The sequence below is a fragment of the Hylobates moloch genome, unplaced genomic scaffold (genome assembly GCF_009828535.3).
Source record: "Hylobates moloch isolate HMO894 unplaced genomic scaffold, HMol_V3 SCAFFOLD_1, whole genome shotgun sequence".
Lineage (NCBI taxonomy): Eukaryota > Metazoa > Chordata > Mammalia > Primates > Hylobatidae > Hylobates > Hylobates moloch.
Window position 1 is genome coordinate 56,425,336 of NW_026652276.1, and position 10,040 is coordinate 56,435,375.

General features: G+C 35.7%; 1 long non-coding RNA gene across 2 annotated transcripts in view; it reads left to right on the forward strand.

Moving 5' to 3' along the window:
• LOC116810570 (uncharacterized) overlaps positions 1 to 10,040 on the forward strand; it is a 150,814-nt gene that overhangs the window by 75,500 nt on the left and 65,274 nt on the right. For both annotated transcript variants that reach the window (XR_009213993.1, XR_009213994.1), the window contains exon 7: positions 8,662 to 8,823. This is a non-coding gene — a long non-coding RNA (uncharacterized LOC116810570). The remainder of the gene's footprint in view (positions 1 to 8,661; positions 8,824 to 10,040) is intronic.

Consider the following 10,040-nt stretch of genomic DNA (forward strand, 5'->3'; position numbering starts at 1 on the left):
CTAAAGATATGACATTTCTCTTTAAATGTTAAATAAATAAAGAAAATAAATTTCAAGCATTTAATATGATTTTCTCCCTAGACATGTGACTTTCTTTCTTCCTGCATCCCACTTTTTTTCTGAAATTAAATCCTAAATGTAAAATGATATAAAACTTGTAGGATACACTTTACACCAAAAACTATCTTTGAGATGCCCCAGAGATCACAAATATGTATGCTTTCATCTTACCAAAAAGGAGATGCTGAAAATAATTAAGTTTATTTGATATGTTATTATTGAAGAGTTGCATAGGAAGAAATATCACATCAGAAGACATGGTTAACATCCTTTAGGTTAAATTTCTATGGGTAACACGTTACTAATATAAATATTTTAGCAACTGTGCTATATGAATAGTGCCTAAAGATTTGTCAATACTCTAGCTGTCCAGGATATGTTTCTATTTATAGGACTCCCAATGGATGTATTTACCTGATATCAGACATCAATAGTATAATATTATTGGTCATTTTAGCTGTTTATTTTAATGTTAACGTGGATGCTACTTTACTTCTTTAATTTGAATTTTGCATCTTCTTGGTCAGTGTTCTGCAATTCTCCAATTTATGTCACTTACCTGTTTAGGTTTATTAATAAACAGATATTTAGGACTTACCCTAGACTTATTGAATCTTGTTAACTGATATCCTTGATATATTCTCGGTATATTCTAACAATATGTATGGTATGTTCATGGCATATTATGTCTTGGGAATATTATATCTGAAAATTTTTTGTTCATTTTTTATAAATTAGATGTAATGTATACTTTTCTTTAAAAATACAGTTATCATTATTTTTATAGATATATAAAAAATAGCCAGGCGCGGTGGTTCACGCCTGTAATCCCAGCACTTTGGGAGGCCGAGGCAGGCGGATCACGAGGTTAGGAGATCCAGACCATCCTGGCTAACACGGTGAAACTCCGTCTCTACTAAAAATGCAAAAAAAAATTAGCTGGGCTTGGTGGTGGGCGCCTGTAGTCCCAGCTACTCCGGAGGCTGAGGCAGGAGAATGGCGTGAACCTGGGAGGCAGAGCTTGCAGTGAGCCGCGATCGCACCACTGCATTCCAGCCTGGGCGACAGAGTGAGACTCCGTCTCAAAAAAAAAAAAAGTAGATACATAAAAAAATACAGATTTTTTTAAATAAAATACTTTGGAATTGATTTTAATATCTTTTTGCATGCAATAGGCACAGTCAGATTTTGTTTAAGTTCCACTAGTCTTCATATGAACTCTTACCAGTTCTTTAACTTTTGAAAATTATCAAGTATAAGTTAACAACATCCATTTTAAGTCTTTTGTAATCTACCAGTAGCTTTTGTTTTACACTGTTTCCCTGAAAGCAATTGCCATCAGCTACCGGCTATGGTACTTTGTCTTAAACAAAGAAGGACTATCTCAGAGTTCAGTGGAAAAGGACTATGTCAGGTATTTTTAGGTACCAGCTTCTGATGGTATCACTTAAATAAATTTGAAACTCTACGTTCAAACTGAGTCACAAATTCCAGAATTCTAGTTGAGAAGGAGGTGGGTTCCTGAGACCACTAAATTCAAAATAGAGCAAAAAAGAATTAATTACATGAAATGAATGAGTTGATGAGTGATGACTTTGGTTTTTATTTGGAGTATTGCTGGGGTTTTAATGTTCTTTTTTTTGTACATATAGGGAATACATTTTTCCTCTTGAGATATCTGTAACTCATAACAGTCTAATAGACCATGCTTTTGTAAAGAGAAATAAAATAATATATCTTATTTTCTCTGCTTGGCTTCTCCAGGTTTTGAAAGCCCTCATTTTCTTATTCTCATAGCCTTGTAATTATGTGCACAGGTTCAATAGAAATCTATATTCCTTGTTACCAAGGCATAATTGGAAACTTCAGTTTTTCCTAAATTTGACTTTATGAAGCCCATGCTTATAAAATCCTCTTGGAAAAACTAACCCAGTTCTTGGGTTATAGGGTTCAGAGTTGTGTTAGGCAGAATAATGCCCTCTGTGCCCAAAGATGTTTACCTTCTAACCCCTAGAACCTGTGAATATGTTACCTCACATGACAAAAGATATCTTGTAGATACGCTTAAGGTTAAAGACCTTGAGATGGGGAGATTATTCTGGATTATCTAGGTAGGCCTCATCTGATCACATGAGTCCTCCAAAATGAAAAATCTTTCCAGGATGTGTCTAGAGACAGAACAGGCAGAGAGAGAATAGGGCAGACTTAAAGCATGAGAAGATGGAGCCTGCTGTTGCTGGCTTTGAAGTTAGAGGATTCTCATCCTTTTAGATGAGATAATCAGCTAATGGGGCACGCCTGATGTCTAGAGTAGTGGTTCTCACAGATTAGCATTTTTCAGAGACAAATGGAGGAATTGCTTATTTTAATTTTATTTTATTTATTCACTCTGTCACCCAGCCTGGAAGTGCTGAGGCATGAGCACAGCTCCTTGCAGCCTCAGCCCCAGTGAGGCTCAAGAGATCCTCCCACCTCAGCCTCCCAAGTAGCTGGGACTACAGATGTGTGTCACCATGTATTTTTTGTAGATTTGAGGTTTTACCTTGTTGCCCATGTTGGTCTCAAACACCTGGGCTTGGGCAATCTGCCCGCCTTGGCCTTCCAAAGTGCTGGGATTACAGGCATGGAGGGCTTGCTTATTAAAACACATACCAGAATTTTTAACCCAGTAAGTTTCAGTGGGACTAGAGCATTTACCTTTCTAATGAGTTCCCAGGTTATGCTGATACCTCTAGTGCAGTACCTTACTGAAGTACTAAAGAATGGTACACTGGAGTCAGCATCCTGACTGAGATTATATTCAGATAACCTATTATAATATCTACTAAGGCATTTTTGACTCCCACATAGCATACTTGCCTGCAGCACTCTTCACAGATATGAAAGAATTGTCGAGGGCTATAGGCTTTATTGAGATGACTTATAAAATATCACAACCATATATTTTAAAAATGTCAAGGTAGTTATGTGTACTTAACTTTATTAAAAGGGAGTTTTCTGTTTAAAATTGATTTTGTAATTGAAGTTTATAGTACTTTATTTTTCTTTGTATTTGTGTCATAAAAGTAAACACTTTAATATCTTTTGATTTTTTTTACATTGAAAGCAAAATGTAGAAGTGCAGTGTTCATCATAAGGCACCAATGATGAGTAGAATTTTATTTCACTGTACTCAGAAAATTTAGCTTCAAGATATTAGAATATCTGTGTAAATCAATCAACTGAAGTGAACATCAGGTACGAAATTAGGATTATACACTTTAAAATTTATTCCACAAATAGAGGTTTACTGTCTCTCAAAAGTAGATAATTGTTCTATGAAGTAGAATTAAACGTAGTTTAAAATTTAGAGTGGATCCAGCCATTTACTTCAGAAATAAAAAGACCTTGATGTATATGGAAAATCCTGTAACTTTCATTTTTGGTTCATTTTGAAACCACTTATAATTTATATTATAATAAGCCTTTATAATTGTTTCATTCAATATCCTATGAGAGATGATTAAAGAATATGAGGGTTTTTTCCATAATAGTTGCTTACTCTGATTTTTGAAGTAGCAGATTAACAATTTAATTTTTAATTTCCTTGTATATTAATTGGTGATTTTCAAATATTGTTACTTTTATAAGATAATGCCTTTTTCTAAAGCTTTAAATTTTACTTTACAATATCCAATTACAAGATTGTTGACTGCACACACACATATAAAAGAATCATCATTGTGGCAGCAGTGAAAGAAATTAGGGTTTTTTAAAATCAATAAATGTAATTTTGACCAAATATTTATTTTTTTACAAAGTTATAATAACAATAGAGAATATACTATCTTCCTGAAATGCTTTTTAAAAATACAATAGTAAATTTTTATTCAAAAATATTAATTGTCTACCATATTCCAGAAATTGTGCTACTACTTAGATTCAATTTGAAGACAAATAGTATTTGTGGCCATGAAATTTATAATTGGGGAGGGGAAAATATAGAAATGACGAATATACAAATAATAAGGACTTCTGGTTTCAGCTCTAACGTAAAAAGTTTGGAAGTTGTCACTTTTATCCTTACGACAAGAAACAAGCTAAACAAACGGAATACCAATGCTTTTCTAAGGCCTATGAGAGAACTGAAATTCATGGCAAACTGCCACCCCATAATCTGGAGACTTGGACAAATCTAGTGAGTCACAGCTGAAATCTCCTTACCTGGGGGAGAAGCTGCTGGAGCCATAAACTTGTAGGAACACAAGTAATTTTGACAAACTTCTGGATGCTTAGTGTGGATTACTGTGAGAATGAGAATCTCCTGGAAGCCATAGTCTCCAGGGTGGCCCACACTTTTGTGTGACTTCTCCTACTGCACTAGATTTTTACACTGAAGAGCCAGGAAAGATCTCATCTTTTTTTTGTGTGTGTGTGGTTTTTTTTTTTTTATTATTATACTTTAGGTTTTAGGGTACATGTGCACAATGTGCAGGTTTGTTACATATGTATCGATGTGCCGTGTTGGTTTGCTGCACCCATTAACTAGTCATTTAGCATTAGGTATATCTCCTAATGCTGTCCCTCCCCCGTCCCCCCACCCCACAACAGTCCCCGGAGTGTGATGTTCCCCTTCCTGTGTCCATGAGTTCTCATTGTTCAATTCCCACCTATGAGTGAGAACATGTCGTGTTTGGTTTTTTGTCCTTGCGATAGTTTACTGAGAATGATGTTTTCCAGTTTCATCCATGTCCCTACAAAGGGCATGAACTCATCATTTTTTATGGCTGCATAGTATTCCATGGTGTATATGTGCCACATTTTCTTAATCCAGTCTATCGTTGTTGGACATTTGGGTTGGTTCCAAGTCTTTGCTATTGTGAATAGTGCCGCAATAAACGTACGTGTGCATGTGTCTTTATAGCAGCATGATTTTTAGTCCTTTGGGTATATACCCAGTAATGGGATGGCTGGGTCAAATGGTATTTCTAGTTCTAGATCCCTGAGGAATCGCCACACTGACTTCCACAATGGTTGAACTAGTTTACAGTCCCACCAACAGTGTAAAAGTGTTCCTATTTCTCCACATCCTCTCCAGCATCTGTTGTTTCCTGACTTTTTAAATGATCGCCATTCTAACTGGTGTGAGATGGTATCTCTTTGTGGTTTTGATTTGCATTTCTCTGATGGCCATTGATGATGAGCATTTTTTCATGTGTTTTTTGGCTGCATAAGTGTCTTCTTTTGAGAAGTGTCTGTTCATGTCCTTCGCCCACTTTTTGATGGGGTTGTTTGTTTTTTTCTTGTAAATTTGTTTGAGTTCATTGTAGATTCTGGATATTAGCCCTTTGTCAGATGAGTAGGTTGCAAAAATTTTCTCCCATTCTGTAGGTTGCCTGTTCACTCTGATGATAGTTTCTTTTGCTGTGCAGAAGCTCTTTAGTTTAATTAGATCCCATTTGTCAATTTTGGCTTTTGTTGCCATTGCTTTTGGTGTTTTAGACATGAAGTCCTAGATCTCATCTTAACTCTTATAGAGGTTGGGGAAGATTAACAATTGAGAAATGTGCCTGGAGCATTGTCCATAGCAAATACCTACTCTCCAGTGGAGAGGACCTTACCAGATTGTTATCTCACAGCGCATTTCTCCCACTCAGCCCCTTCTAGCCTTCCCATTGCCAAAAAGTAGAGGAAGTAACAAACATTTGAGGGGGGTCACAGACTAGATTTAAGGACCCACTAAAAAGCCGAAAGTGATTTATAAGGTTATAGAATACATCTCTTCACACATACCTTGCTACCATACCAACGGAGCTCCAGTATTACAACATTGGATTTCAGCTGAAAAAGCTGCAAGACAGGCTGTTTCAGAGAAACACATAGGGAAGCCCAAAGCCAAGGAAGAAAACAAAAACGACAGTAGAGGAAGTTGAAATTATAACCACAGCAAACACATTAAACAAAGCCAAAGTCCCAGATTAACAGAAAACGTCATACTAAACATTTAGTTACTATACTTCATATTGCTCAAATATATCATGACTGACTTCAACAAAAAATTTACAAGGCATATTAAAGGCAAGAAAAAATGTTATCTGAAAATATAAAGCAAACATAAGAACTTAGTTTAGCTATGACGCAGATGTTGGAATTAGTAGACATGGACTTTAAAATAACTATAATTAATATGTTAAAGGCTCAAATGGGAAAAGTAGAAAACATTGAAGAACAATTATTATTTTATGTGGAGAAGTGAAAACTGTAAGAAAAGAAAAAGAAAATGCTGGAACTTAAAAACAGTGTAGCAGAAATTTAAAAATGCCTTTAATGGACTCATTATTAGACTAAACATGAATGAGGAAAGAGTCATGAGCTTAAGAATAGGTCAACAGAAACTTCCCGAACTGAAAAGTAAAGAGAAAAAAAAAGAATGAAAACAAACACAAGCCAGAATGTCTTAGAACTGTGGAAAATGACAAAAGGTATAACATATAAAAAGGAGAATGAGACAACAGAGAAGAAATTTTGAAATAATAATGGCTGAGAATTTCCCAAAATTTATGACAGACACCAAAGCACAGTTCCATGAAGCTCAGAGTAAATTAAGCAGAATAAATACCAGAAATTCTGTACTTAGGTATAGCATATTCATAATACAGAAAACACAAGACAAACTTTTCAAAGGAGTCAGAGGGTACTGTTTGTAACACAAAGGATAAATACTCGAGGTAATAGATACCTCATTTACCCTGAGATAATAGATACCTCGAGGTAATAGATACCTCATTTACATTTTATGCCTGTATCAAAATACCCCATAAACATATGTACATATATATATGCATACTATGTATCCACAAAAATTAAAAATTAAAAATTTTTAAAAAGATCTTATGTACCGATGAATAAGGGTAAGAATTACAGCAGATTTCTCATCAGAAACCATGAAAACATGAAGAAAGTGAAATAAAGTGTTGAAAGAAAATATTATGCCTATCTAGGATTCCATGTCCAGTGAAATTATTGTTCAGAAGGAAAGGTAAAATAAAGACTTTCTTAAATAAGTCTATCATCAGTTGACTTTCTGTAGACAATAAAAGAAATTCCAGGGAGAAGAAAATTATATAGGTCCTTTTATGCAACAGTGGAGATGTTTGGTGAATGAGTAGCAAAAATGGGAGTGGGGTGATCATTTTGATGGTATAGCCAGAGAAAGCACCCTAAAATAATTAGAATTAATCTGAGATATACTTGCAAACTATGCATCTATCAAAGACCTAATATCCAGAATCTATAAGAAACTTAAACAAATCAACAACAAAAAACAAATGACCCTATTAAAATGTGGGCAAAGGACATGAATAGATACTTCTCACAAGAAGACATACAAGTAGTCAACAAACATATGAAAAAAATGCTCATCATCACTAATCCTCAGAGAAATGCAGATCAAAACCACAATGAGATACCATCTCATATGAGTCAGAATGGCTGTAGTTAGAAAGTCAAAAATAACAGATGTTGGCAGAGCTGCAGAGAAAATAGAATGCTTCTACACTGTTGGTAAGAAAGTAAATTAGTTCTACCACCATGGAGAGCAGTTTGGAGTTCTCAAAGAACTAAGAGTTTAACTACTATTTAACCCAGCAATCCCATTACTGAGTGTATACCAAAAGGAAAATAAATCATTTTACCAAAAATACACAGGTACCCATGTGTTGATTTCAGTACTATTCACAATAGCAAAGACACAGAATCAACCCAGGTGTCCACCAGTGGTGGACTGGGTAAAGAAAATGTGGTACATATACACCATGGAATACTATGCAACCACAAAAAAAGAATAAAATCATGTCCTTTGCAGCAACATGGATTCAGCTGGAGGCCTTTATGCTAAGTGAACTAACACAGAAACAGAAAATCGGATATGGCATGTTTTTACTTACAAGTGGGAGCTAAACATTGAGTACATATGAACATGTGGAACATGGATACTGGGGAATACAAGAAGTGGGCACGAGGGAGGGGGGATGAAGGGTTGAAAAACTACCTATTGGGTACTATGCTCACTTCCTGGGTGATGTTTTTGATTGTACTCCAAAACTTAGCATCATGCAATATACCTCTGAAACAATCCTGCACATGTACCTCTGCAATCTGAAACTTGAAAAGGAAAAAAAAAACAATTAAAAAAATTAGCTGGTGTGAATGCAAGGGAGGAACTTAGGTATAGGAAACAGCATCTACTGAGTCTTGAGGGAAACAACAGAGCAATAGGCAGTGCAGGGACAACACATATGTTGAGAAGTTTGTATTTTGAAAGGTTTTATGCAAGAGAGTGAAATGACTTGAGACTACCAAATCTGTATTTCTGTTTTTATTTGAAAATTCTTTAAGAAAAAAGAATCAAATTTTAAAACAAGAGCAAATGTAAATGTTAAGCAATTCAAGCATTTATAAAATTTATATAATTTTTAAAAGTCTCTGGAAGGATTTTGACTTATGCTTAAATATAGCATAGGAACCAAGGCCCTTGGTTCCCTGGAGGTTTGAAAATTACTAGTGTGAGGCAGATTGACTAATAGGAGAAAAGGCATGTTAATTTATTTAATGTGTTTACAGGGGAAGAATCACAGAATGGTTACTTACCCCCACAAAGGAGTTCAGAAGCTTATATACCATCCTGGCTAACAGGTTATGGAAAGGGGAAGAAGAGGAATTCTGTTGGGGGACAATAAGTGATTACTAGGAAGAATGAATGAATTGGGAAGCAGAGATTAATTGGTAAGTAATTCTTTGGGAATTTGAATGAATATGAGAGACAGGCATTATCTTGAGAAAGGATCTGTTAAGGTGTAGTTACATTCTTGGTCTTCTTTTCTGCAAAAGATAATGAGATAACAGAAAGGGGAAGAAAAAATAGTTGTTTTTCTTGGTGAGTCTGTATTTCAGGCAGATAAAAGAACTTCAGAGAACAACTTTATGCTGTGCTTTGGGAAAGACTAGGGTAAGAGAACTTCAGAAGGACCTTTAGGCTTCTGTAGTTCCATATGTCAAAACACCCTATTTTTGGGTATCAGTTTCTGAGCTCCAATAACAGAAAACTGTGAGAGAACATCACTGTCATCCTAAACAAAGAGAAAAAAAAATCCAGACAATGTAAAAAATCACATCATTGAGCCCCATCTCTACAAAAAACAAACAAACAAAAAATAGTTGGGTGTGGTGGCACGTGTCTATAGTCCCAGCTACGCAGGAGGCTGATGTGTGAGGAACCCTTGAGCCTGGAAGGTTGAGGCTGCAGTGAGCTGTGATCATGCCACTGCACTCCAGCCTGAGTGACAGAATGAGATGAAGATTTTGTTTTTTTCTGTTTTTTTGTTGTTGTTTGTTTTTAAAAACCATCAGAGATCCGATGTCACTAGGTAATCTGAGTTTCATAGAATGGCAGGCCCCTCCAAAGAAAGACAAGACAAACATATTATTTCAACTTTGTTAGAACATGTGAAAAAGACTGGACTGTCATAAAGACAGGTGAGAAAAATTCTTTTGATAATGGAAAAACCAAATTCTGTCAAAATATATTTAAAGAGGTTTATTACGAATCAATATGAGTGACTGAGGCTGGCTTACACAATCTCAAGACGTCCTTAGAAAGTTTGCCTGAGGGGTTTGTGTTAGAATTTGGTTTTATACATTTCAAAGAAATAGGAATTGCAGGTACAACCATAAATCAATACATGGAAAGTATACTTTGGTTTGGCCTGAAAAGGTGGGACAACTAAAAGTGGGGGCTTACGAGTCGTAAGTGGGTTTTAGGAATTCTTTAGTTGACAGTTGGTTGAGTGTTAAGCTACTGTCTAAAGACAAAATCAGTAGAAAGAAATGCCTGAGGCTGGGCCTGGTAGTTCATGCCTGTAATCCCAGCACTTTGGGAGGCCAGTGTGGGAGGACCATTTGAACCCAGGAGTTTCAGACCAGCCTGGGCAACATAGGGAGAC